This window comes from Oreochromis niloticus, linkage group LG8 (assembly GCF_001858045.2).
Source record: "Oreochromis niloticus isolate F11D_XX linkage group LG8, O_niloticus_UMD_NMBU, whole genome shotgun sequence".
NCBI classification, from domain to species: domain Eukaryota; kingdom Metazoa; phylum Chordata; class Actinopteri; order Cichliformes; family Cichlidae; genus Oreochromis; species Oreochromis niloticus.
In genome coordinates, this window is record NC_031973.2 from 2,322,501 (window position 1) to 2,329,809 (window position 7,309).

Sequence of the window (7,309 nt, forward strand, 5' to 3'; positions counted from 1 at the left end):
TTTAGCAAAAAGGAAAGTTTGAAGCCTAATCTTGAAAGTAGAGATAGTGTCTGTCTCCTGAATCCAAACTGGAAGCTGGTTCCACAGAAGAGGGGCCTGAAAACTGAAGGCTCTGCCTCCCATTCTACTTTTAAATACTCTAGGAACAACAAGTAGGCCTGCAGTGTGAGAGCGAAGTGCTCTAATAGGGTGATATGGTACTACAAGGTCATTAAGATAAGATGGGGCCTGATTATTTAAGACCTTGTATGTGAGGAGCAGGATTTTGAATTCTGGATTTAACAGGAAGCCAATGAAGGGAAGCCAAAACAGGAGAAATCTGCTCTCTCTTTCTAGTCCCTGTCAGGACTCTTGCTGCAGCATTTTGGATCAGCTGAAGGCTTTTCAGGGAGTTTTTAGGACATCCTGATAATAATGAATTACAGTAGTCCAGCCTGGAAGTAATAAATGCATGAACTAGTTTTTCAGCGTCACTCTGAGACAGGATATTTCTAACTTTAGAGATGTTGCACAAATGGAAGAAAGCAGTCTTATATATTTGTTTAATATGTGCGTTGAAGGACATGTCCTGGTCAAAAATGACTCCAAGGTTCCTCACAGTGTTACTGGAGGCCAAGGTAATGCCATCCAGAGTAAGAATCTGCTTAGATACCATATTTCTAAGATTTTCAGGGCCGAGTACAATAACCTCAGTTTGATCTGAATTAAGAAGCAGAAAGTTAGCGGCCATCCAGGTCTTTATGTCTTTAAGACATTCCTGCAGTTTGACTAATTGGTGTGTGTTACCTGGCTTCATGGATAGATAGAGCTGCGTGTCATCTGCATAGCAGTGAAAATTTATGCTATGTCTTCTAATGATGCTGCCTAAGGGATCTTCTATCTTATTTTATCTTATCCATTTCACAGCTGTTGTTACATTTTATCTCCTGTACAGGCAAACGCATCTATTTGTGGTTTCAGGTTGTAGTATTACACATTTTCAGATCTAATAGAAATAAAATGAGTGTTTCGTAATTCATTCAGTTTATTGTCTTTATTTATAACTGGCATTATTGTTTCATTCTATTATAGAATCTTACAAGAAAGAGGCAACATTGTAAAAATCCATCATGCTTTATTAGCTGCTTTGGTGAAAAACAACAATGCAAAACAACATACTGGAAAACAGTTATTCATCACTTGATTGCTTCAATACAACCCTTGGGCACATATATGCGGGACGTTTCGTGGCTGTTTTGATGTCGCTCTCTCTCTTAACCGATCAAATCTGGCTGTGGTAGCAGCTTTAAACTCGGTCTGACCCAGGCTGATAGAGGCGCCCAGTCTGGATCGCATTCCTGCATTTTGTAGGCTGGTTTTCCTACAAAACACAACAAACATTAGCCCGCAAAGCCACAGTGAACAAAGCAGCATAGCGCAACGAATTCAATTCAAATTCAATTCAATTCAGACTTATTTGTTATGATGTTATGATAAATTACGTAATAACTACAACAGAAGACGTCCCTTTGTGGAAATGCTTGGAGCAGACTAACATGTGAGCTGGAGTGTTCTGGAACGTTATATTTGGTCTTCGAATGGCTGCAATCCAGGCCATCCGTCGGCTCTTTGTTACTTCGGAAACATGGCTTGAACAATTTCTCTTCCACGACATAATCCGATAAAAAACGATCTCTTTACCCGTCGGCTTCCCGTGGCTGTCATGCGACCGGCTATTGCAGTTAATAATACAACAGCTTCTTGACATTTTTTTGTGTTTCTTTTTATCGCTGTGTGACTGTTTTCATGTGAAAGCCTGCGTGCGCTAGTATGGCTTGCCACGCGTTCCCACAATCCTTTGCGGTTTTACCCCGGAATGACGTCACATTTTCAATCTCTATGAGCATGGTGTCATCAGTGATGTCATCAGTGCCAGACGCAGAGAAGAGGCTCACTCTGAGGCTGTATCCCAATTCAGGGGGCGTTTCTCAATATGCGTACTTGTGCGTACTTGCGTTCTCGTGTACTCGTGATACGTCATCAGTCGGAGACCAAGTACTGTTCCAATTCGAAGTACGCATCAAGCCGAGAACGCGAAAAAGTTCCGATGTGTTCTCGCTCCGCCCGTTTTATCGAGCATGCATCGGTGTGGACTTGGTAAAGCTAAATATCCCAGAATGCATTTCGTCCAAAACTCAACAGCGGACTCCCGGCACATCGTTTTCAACCCCCCCCCCGCTCGCGGTCTTCTCACTACTCAGGTTAAAGAAACCCCAGCAGCTGTCTATCCGGTTGTTCAGTGATGACGCGACGAATCCTGCTTCCGGGCCTAAAGCAGTCTGCGTTTAATATGGCTTTTGTGTTGTTAACATGTTTAATGTTTTGTATTTTCTTCTATTTAATCTCAAAAAGCTCCTAAAAACAGTCAGTGATCACCGTTGACCTCCCTCGGCTTTTATTACTGCTAATCATTTATTTAAGCTCAGTTTTTAAAACCTTACGATGTAACTACAGCCCAGCCCATGCAGCAGTATATGAATGACTAACCTCGTATTGTGGATGGATTATCTCAGTTGTTCTCCTGGCTGAAGTTTAGTCCGTTTACAGCATCCTGCCATGCGATTACATTTGTTCCCGACCACTGAGAACACTCACGTTAACTTTTATCGAGTGGAAAAAAAGTTAGCTTGTTTATATTATGCTAACATAGCTGTGTCGCTAGCGGTCACGTAGCACATCATTATATACCAGCTAGCCCAACTTCAGTAACCCTACAAACGTCACTGCTGTTTAGTTTTCTGTCTTCATTTATGTTGGAAGTGATAACAGAGCCGTACGTTTGAATTTGTTTCCAAAACCCCGCAGTCAGGACATGCTATATTGTATTTAGATAGAAGCTAGCGAGCTAACTTCCTGCTAACTTCTAACTCCGTTAAATGTCATAAATTCCGTTTTCATGGATGCCTGGATGTTAAACTCAATTGTTACACCTGGTAGAGCAGAACACTGATCATTTTATTAAAGATGAAAGACTTTAGACAGTTTTTCAACTCTCAGTAATGCCACAGTGATCGTTTGATATATGGACCTGCAGCGGAGTTTAGGCCCAGACACGGCCAGTGACGTCAGACTGAACAACCGGATAGTATTGAGTGTCCACTAAAATAGAAATAAAAGCGTTCTAACATCTCACCTGCTTGTTTTTATTAAGGTATGTACACGTATGTACATGTACACTATTTTTATTAATAGAGGTTTCACTACTGAGGTTAAAAATGATATATAAGTCACTTAGATCACTTCTAAATGTTAATGTTTGGTTTATTTCAGTGTTTTATTTGTTCCTGAGTAAACCGGTTTGGCTGTGATTAAAGTTAAGCTTCATAACATGTTACTCACAGTTAAATTAGGAGGGGACGGCAGTAAAGACTCCGGACCTGTGACATCATCACGTACGCAGGTGTTCCAATTGTACATATCGCGAGTCCGTGCTCGCGTTCTCGGCGAGTACGTACTCGCGTACTTGAGAATTGAGAAACGGCCAGGGTCTGCAGCCTTAAAGGCCGCATTTTAAGGCCGATTACGTCACAGCGGTGCGCCGAAGGCTGTCCCAATTCAGGGGCTGCTTGAAATGCGGCCTTCATTTCCCTGAATTTTAGGCCATTTATCAATGCCCAAGTACACGAGTACGTACTCGCCGAGAACGCACGGGAGTACGTACCTGCCGAGAACGCGAGCACGGACTCGCGATATGTACAATTGGAACACCTGCGTACGTGATGATGTCACAGGTCCGGAGTCTTTACTGCCGTCCCCTCCTAATTTAACTGTGAGTAACATGTTATGAAGCTTAACTGTAATCACAGCCAAACCGGTTTACTCAGGAACAAATAAAACACTGAAATAAACCAAACATTAACATTTAGAAGTGATCTAAGTGACTTATATATCATTTTTAACCTCAGTAGTGAAACCTCTATTAATAAAAATAGTGTACATGTACATACGTGTACATACCTTAATAAAAACAAGCAGGTGAGATGTTAGAACGCTTTTATTTCTATTCTAGTGGACACTCAATACTATAGACAGCTGCTGGGGTTTCTTTAACCTGAGTAGTGAGAAGTCCACGAGCGGGGGGGGGTTGAAAACGATGTGCCGGGAGTCCGCTGTTGAGTTTTGGACGAAATGCATTCTGGGATATTTAGCTGTCCCAAGTCCACACCGATGCATGCTCGATAAAACGGGCGGAGCGAGAACACATCCGGGACTTTTTCGCGTTCTCGGCGTGATGCGTACTTCGAATTGGAACAGTACTTGGTCTCCGACTGATGACGTATCACGAGTACACGAGAACGCAAGTACGCACAAGTACGCATATTGATAAACGCCCTTAAGGCTGTGGCGATGTAGGGTGTGTCCCAATTCAGGGTCTGCACGCTTGAAGTACGCATTTCAAGTGCGATTACGTCACCGCCACGCGACGACGGCTGTCCCAATTCAAAGGCCGTTTATCAATGCCCAAGTACGCGAGTACGTACTCGCGTTCTCGTTGAGTACGTACTTGCCGAGAACGCACGGGAGTACGTACCCGCCGAGAACGCGAGTACGGACTCGAGATATGTACAATTGGAACACCTGCGTACGTGATGATGTCACAGGTCTGGAGTTTTTACTGCCGTCCCCTCCTAATTTAACTGTGAGTAACATGTTATGAAGCTTAACTTTAATCACAGCCAAACCGGTTTACTCAGGAACAAATAAAACACTGAAATAAACCAAACATTAACATTTAGAAGTGATCTACGTGACTTTTTTTTATCATTTTTAACCTCAGTAGTGAAACCTCTATTAATAAAAATAGTGTACATGTACATACGTGTACATACCTTAATAAAAACAACCAGGTGAGATGTTAGAACGCTTTTATTTCTATTCTAGTGGACACTCAATACTATAGACAGCTGCTGGGGTTTCTTTAACCTGAGTAGTGAGAAGTCCGCGAGCGGGGGGGGGGGGCGATGTGCCGGGAGTCCGCTGTTGAGTTTTGGACGAAATGCATTCTGGGATATATAGCTGTCCCAAGTCTACACCGATGCATGCTCGATAAAATGGGCGGATCGAGAACACATCCGGGACTTTTTCGCGTTCTCGGCGTGATGCGTACTTCGAATTGGAACAGTACTTGGTCTCCGACTGATGACATATCACGAGTACACGAGAACGCAAGTACGCACAAGTACGCATATTGATAAACGCCCAAAGTGTACTCCAAATGCGCCGTCGATTTCCCCAAATATCAAGCGTGGTCCGGTGCACGCTTCGTGGTCCCATATATCCCACAATCCATAGCGCGGCTGTGGGTGTGGATAATTTTGCCGCAAAATACGGCAGAAGGGAGCGGCCGAAGAGTGAACTGTCAAAAGTAAGTACTGAATATTATGTCACTTATTTATGTGCGAATGTTTAAGAACATTAAAACATTACTGTTGGCCACATGTCGGCAAAGTTATGTGACATTAGTGATGTTTGTACTTTCAGCGGTAACTTGGTTTTAAACCCTTTACTTCTAAATATATATATAGTCGACCTTAATCTTACAGAGAATGTGATGATTTTATGCGTAATTAAAGTCAGTCATATATCCACAAACACAACAAGCTGAAAGTCAGTGATGCTGCTCGGTTTGCAGTCCTGAATATGACGGCACAAGCAGGATTCACTGCACTGTTAATGTTAGCTATGTTATATTGCTGCCTCTGTTCGGTGGTGTCGAGCCAAACGGACTTTAACGTGTGTTTGAACGAGCTGACGGTTCACTCGTTAAGCTGAAAGAAAGATGCTTTAATCACAGGAGTCACACATGTGTCCACTGGACCATCTGGAACTCTTCTTGTTTAGCACTCGTAATAACACAAACACTAAATCCTCCTTCTCTTGTGCTGTTTTGTAGCAGTGTGTACACCTGAGACTGTCACCTGTCTGTCTGTCCTGCACTCTCTCTCTGTTTCTTTCTCTCTGATTGTGGAATAAAAGTATGAACATGTATTTATAAGTTACACTTGTGTTTGAATCCTGCAGCTTATCACACATTTGATTTCCATGTGTGACGACTGCAAGTGTCCAGAGTGAGGACAGACTGAGGGACCCACTGCTGCACATCATCTGTGAGGCTTTGCACCCCTGATGATCCACCAGGACAAACTCAGCAGTGTGTGAGGAAGAGGAGGAGGAAGAGCCAGCAGCAGCTGACAGATGGAGAGAATAGACAGACTGTTTCCTGTTTGTGAAGGACTGCTAGGAAAGTTTAACATAACTAATTGTCTGTCCTGAATCAGTCTTATTAGGTAATGTTCAAATAATGTTATCATCCCAGTGTTTTCAGTGTGGGAGAAAGTACTCAGGGCCTTCAAGTTACACACTATGAAAGGCAGCAACAAGTTTAATATTCAGAAACCTAAAGTATGTATCAGCAGCAGAATGGAGCTAAAAATAAATGTTTGTTTCAGTTCTATGAAGCTTTGAGTATTTTGGATTAGTAGCACTGCTGTGTTTGTTGCATCATATTGCTGTAATTGTTTATATGCTTTATATATTCTGAGCTAAGTTGATCTATAGTGTTACATCATATTCTATAAGGATGTTATGTGTTTGTAGACTTTCTGCCCAGTTTGACCCATTTAGCAGAAGTCAGCCTGTTTAAGGCTCTGATATCTATTCTGTGTGACTTAAAGCAGTTATGACATGGTCTGATTTTCTCACCCAATAAAGGAATATTTCATATTTCAGTCTACTCTTCATTCTATCAGAAACAGTTATCACAGCTCGTACATTTTCTTTTTACACATATATGTAAGCATTGAGCCAAATTTAGTAATGCCAACATATTGAAAGAACAATGTTTGTCTCTTATATATAATACATCTACATATACACTGTCAGAGATACTTGTCTTTGAGTGAAGATTTAAGGTGATAGGAAATATAATTAACTGCTACTTGAATCTTTACTGAAGCTCAGTATTTGACAGAGTTCAAACTCACTGCTGTAATAACTTATGATGATTATATAATAACTATAATATTGGCCATATCATATTTACACTGACTTTAGTCTCATGAACAACATTGGCTAATTGATATTTACTAGCTAATCTTAAATGACTGTTCAGTACAGAAATGAAGCCCAACAATCATGTTTTACAGTCCTGTGGTCTCAGCCTCAGATACTTATTAAATCACACAAAGCTCGTGTAGAAACAAATGAACAAAATATGTTCTCCTTCATTTCTGTCAAACAAAGCTGTATGAAACGTTTCCAGCTGTTAGTA